Source organism: Rutidosis leptorrhynchoides, chromosome 8 (genome assembly GCF_046630445.1).
Source record: "Rutidosis leptorrhynchoides isolate AG116_Rl617_1_P2 chromosome 8, CSIRO_AGI_Rlap_v1, whole genome shotgun sequence".
NCBI classification, from domain to species: Eukaryota; Viridiplantae; Streptophyta; class Magnoliopsida; order Asterales; family Asteraceae; genus Rutidosis; species Rutidosis leptorrhynchoides.
This window is the reverse complement of record NC_092340.1, coordinates 85,564,189-85,569,693: the sequence shown is the minus strand read 5'-3', so window position 1 is coordinate 85,569,693 and position 5,505 is coordinate 85,564,189.

Genomic DNA, 5,505 nt, shown 5'->3' with positions numbered 1-5,505 from the left:
TGATTATAAATTAATTATAGGTTTGATTATTATATAAATGTAAATTTAATATAACTAAGACAAATATATTATTATCATTAAGATTATTATTATTAACAATATTATTATTATTATTATTATTATAATTATTATTATTATTATTATTATTATTATTATTATTATTATTATTATTATTATTATTATTATTATTATTATTATTATTATTATTATTATTATTATTATTATTATTATTTTTACCAATAATATTATTATTATAAGTATTATTATTAGCATTATCATTTAAGTTATTATTGGTATTATTAAGATTAAAACCATTACTGTTATTATTATTTTCATTATTAATATTAGTATTATTAGTAACATTATTATTATTATTATTATTATTATTATTATTATTATTATTATTATTATTATTATTATTATTATTATTATTATTATTATTATTATTATTATTATTATTATTATTATTATTATTATTATTATTATTATTATTATTTTAATCATTATTATTTACTATAATTATTATTATTGATATTATGTTACCAAACAAATATTTTGTATATAAAAATATACTTTTAGTAATATTACATATAAATATGTATTAATCATATTAACATTTTTATATAAATATTCATATATAACAAATTAGGTATTTTTAATATAATACTAATCATATATAGATATTAAAATAACTATATTAATCATTTTAAATATATACATGAATTAAATATATAACATATATAACTTAAGATATAATATATGAATTTGTTCGATTCAATTATATGTGTTAATATAAATATAAATGATATAGGTTCGTGAATCCGAGGCCAACCCTGCATTGTACAGTTGTTCAATGTCGTCATATGTATTTTTACTACAAAATACAGTATTGTGAGTTTCATTACTCCCTTTTTAAATGCTTTTGCAATATATATTTTTGGAACTGAGAATACATGCGCTGCTTTTATAAATGTTTTATGAAATAGACACAAGTAATTGAAACTACATTATATGGGTGAATGATCGAAGCCGAATATGCCCCTTTTTGCTTGGTAACCTAAGAATTAGTAAACCGGTCTACTAATTGACGCGAATCCTAAAGATAGATCTATTGGGCCTAACGAACCCCATCCGTTGTAGCGGATGCTTTAATACTTCGATGTTGTTTTATATCATATCCGAAGGATTTCCCAGAATGATAGAGGATATTCTTATATGCATCTTGTTAATGTCGGTTGCCAGGTGTTCACCATATGAATGATTTTTGTCTCTATGCATGGGACGTATATTTATGAGAAATGGAAATGAAATTCTTGTGGTCTATTAAAATGATGGAAATGATTGATTACAATAAACTAATGAACTCACCAACCTTTTGGTTGACACTTTAAAGCATGTTTATTCTCAGATATGAAAGAAATCTTCCGCTATGCATTTGCTCATTTTAAAGACATAACTTGGAGTCGATCATCGCAATGGGACCAGATGTTGGTGACTTCATCCAGATGGATTAGGACGGGGAATGACATTTAAATGACCCATGATTAAACCCCCTGCCTCGTAATACTCTCAAGATGATTAGTGACACTAGACAGAGCATGAAAGAGTAAAAAGTAATATAGCAGTAAAATATGTGGGATCGATTTAACTAGATTCAACCTTCCACTAATTGATATCGTTCTAGCTTTCCGTTTCGAAAGTCTATTGAACTTCTCGATGACCAGTTTCCAATTATCAACTTTATTCATGTTGCAACCCATGGGTAAACCTAAATAGATAAAAGGTAACTCCCCTACTTTGCAATCAATTTTGCTTTCCATAAACTCAACTTCACTTTTTATTACTCCGAAACCATATAATTGACTTTTATAGAAATTAACTTTAAAACCCGATGCCTTCTCGAAGCATTGAAGTAACTTCATTAGATTGTCAATATTATGTCTACTCCATTTACCTAAAAAGATAGTGTCATCCGCATATTGCAAATGTGAAAGTAACACCTTATTTCCCCCGATTTCAACACCCTTATAAAGACCATTTGCAATTGTGGATTTGGTTAGTAAATTTAAACCTTCGACCGCGATAATGAGTAAGAAGGGTGATAGTGGTTCGCCTTGTCGGACGCCTCTTTCAAGAGCAAATCCATCCGTATGAGACCCATTAACAAGTATTGATATTGATGCCGATTTTAAACAAGCGAAAATCCACTTTATCCATCTAACACCGAAACCATTCTTTTCATCATATCTAGAAGAAATTCCCAATTTAAACTATCAAACGCTTTCTCGAAATCAGCTTTAAAAATGGAGCTCTTCCTTTTATTTTTGGACAATTAGTCAATAGCCTCGTTAACAATAAGTGCACCGTCTAGAATAAAACCGACCCTTTAAGAAAGCGCTTTGCTCATTACCAATTAGCTCCGATAAGATCGCTCTGATCCGTATTGACAAGTGTAAGTAACTAGAGGGGGTGAATAGTAACTTAGTGTAATTTTTAAAAAAAAAATTCGATTTAGAACTTGAGATTACTATAGTGTGATTCGAATAGTTTGTTAACAAGTATAATAAGTAAGTAGATAAAGAATAAGAGAACAAATACGGAGATTTATAGTGGTTCGAGAAGATGTTAACTAATCTTCCTTAATCCACTCCTCAATTCTAACGAATTGAGAGTTAATTTCACTATGATGCTCCAAACTCGGTGGAGTGTCCGGATACAACACTAGCTCATTGATAAGCCGCAACTTATGAACCCTTACGTCCCATTGAAGAATTCACATTCAGCAATCAGCTCTTACCACAAGATCCTAATGCTACCACTAAGTGAAACCTCACTTATCTTTTAGATCCCTTTAAGAAGATACTTTACAAGTAAACTCACAACTAAGTGTACACACACTCTTGCTTGAATCACTCTAAATTGATTACAGTAAGATTTGAATGATATCAGTAAACATATTGAAATGTAAGTGCAAGAGGTTGACCTTGGCTTAAAAGGGATAAGTCACTTTGTACTAGAGATGTGTCATTGATTTCCTTTCATGGAAAATGCAGAATTTTGATCCCGTGACAACCATATGCTTCCAAACTTCAAGTCACAAGTCTTCAACTCTTTTGTCACTACTGGTTTTCAGGTATGTGTTCTCATTGGTTACTTGCAAGCTTCCAATTTAGACTACTTTGTTTCTATGTGAAAGCTTTTTGGAGTTTACACTAAACTCTTATTAAACACATAATTAGTGCTCAATGGTAAATCAAGTGGAGAGCATCTCTTTAATTGAGACTTAATGACCATCTTTAAGTTTTATTCCTTTTTCATTTAGATTTATAAAAATACATTTTGAAAAAGAACTTTTGGTCCTACTTGAATGTTTAATCTTAATCATAGGATAAAAGTGTCATTAGGAAGTAATTAACTAAAATTAGTGTTTTAGTGATCAAATCTCATTTGCATATGAAGGAGGCAACTATTCTAACTATGTTTAAACAAGTTTTGTAGATTATAGATCCCCCGAAGTAGTTAAACATTTTTCGATCAAAAATCGGACAATGGGTATTCACAGTCTGTCCTACGGTCAACCGTTGATCGACCGTGCTCCTTCAGTGTGTTTTGAAATGACTCTTTTGACTTATCGGTTTTGTGTATTGGTCGTTTGCTAGAGATAGTGTAGGCTTATGAACGTATGTTGTTTTATACCTTGGTGTAAGCACACGAGACTTGGTGTCATCACATAACAAAGTGTTTAACATTTGAATATTAATATTGGATTACTAACCAACGTTCTCCTAATTTTTTGATGATGACAAACCTATGTAAGTGTGCTTAAGCATATAATACAACGCATGTGTTAACATCACTTACCATACACTTTCTCCCCCTTGTGTCGAAGTAAAAAGGTTAGCTCCCCCTGTAACTAAGCGCACCCTAGAGTAATGCTCCCCCTTGAATAGTATTTAGCAGTTGATGATATAGCTCTCCTTTGAAATTTGCAACATAAAACTCATAGAAAAGATCATTAGTACACATAAGTCATAAAGAAAGTACATTACACATTCTAAGCATAAGTTGTAATCATGAATTAGATTTAACAAAACAACCCGCCCTTAAGACAATTCTACCCAACATATTTAAAGATAATTAGCATTGGTGCTGATGGCGTCTGAGATATCTGAGTCCTCGGAGTCGAAAGAGAGAATAGTGGTAGGAGTGGTGACCCAAAAGATAAGTGGAGTGGTTGACACAGAGCGAGGAATCTCTAGAGGAGTTATCATCCATATGTGGTGGAAGATGCGATTTAGGTGAATGGAATAAGGAAGCGGGCGATTATGAAGATTTTGAAGAGTTTCCATTCATTGAGTGAAAACAAAGGCTAGGTTTATGGTCTCATTTGAAAGAAAGGACCATAGGATGGCTACCTCGGTTCCCGAGAGGTGATCAATCGAATTCTCCCTACAAAAGATATTATGTCGGATGACGGTTAGAAGGAGTTGAAGATCATGTCGGATGTTGGAATCTTGAATATGAATGCGGTGCTTGAGATTTTGAGGTGCTTCCAAATGAGTGATGGTAGAGAGCACTTCTTGTACGGGATAAGTTAGGTGCAAGGATCTAATGTAGGTTCAAGGGGTGTAGAAATCACGACCTTGTGAGGGAATTTTCATTATCGAAGCAAAGTATGAAAGAGGCCAAGTGTGAAACTCCCTACCGAGTTTAAACTTAACTTGATTATTGTTGACAAGTTCATAGTTTGCGTAAAATTTTTGGATAAGAGGTGGGTAGATAACCTCATCTAGGTTTAAAAATGAAAAACATTCTTTTTGAGTGAATGTTTTGTAGAGGTTTGGAAATTCGTTATAGTGAACAACTCTTTCTTCATGAAGTGGTCGAGTTTCCATTTGTCGTTGATGATACGCCGCACATTGCCCTCGTGTGTTAGTCATTTCCTAGGAACATGAGTATTTTAGCAAAATCTATGTTAATAACATGATTTTGAAAACCTACATGATGGACATATGTCGATTAATTCTTGTCTGGATACATTTTTGAAAACAAGTAAGGTGTGCCATTTTGAAAGGTTTAGTCAAGGTTCATCATTCAATTTTAGTTTACCATTGCTTGATAAGTATCATGAGATTGATAATTATCATAAGATCTTGGTCAAACATTTGTGTGTGCATGAGTGGTTTAAAAAAATCAACTTGTGTGAATTATGAAAGAAAAAGTTCCTACTTGGCACTCTAGGAGTTAAAACTTGCATAAGTTAACTTTTTCACACAATTGATAGGTTAATTATCAAAACAAGTGTTCCTATTAGTTATGAAAGACACAAAAATTATTCTCATGTGATATTATGCAAGTAATTAAGAATTACATGAGAAAATTTTAAAGTAAGCAATTTTGAAAAGATTTGGAAGCTTACCTTTTGAGGACCACTAGATGTTGGAGAGAAGGGAGACAATGAATGTATGGAATCTAGTGGTGGGGACTTAAGGAAGGAGTGGGGTT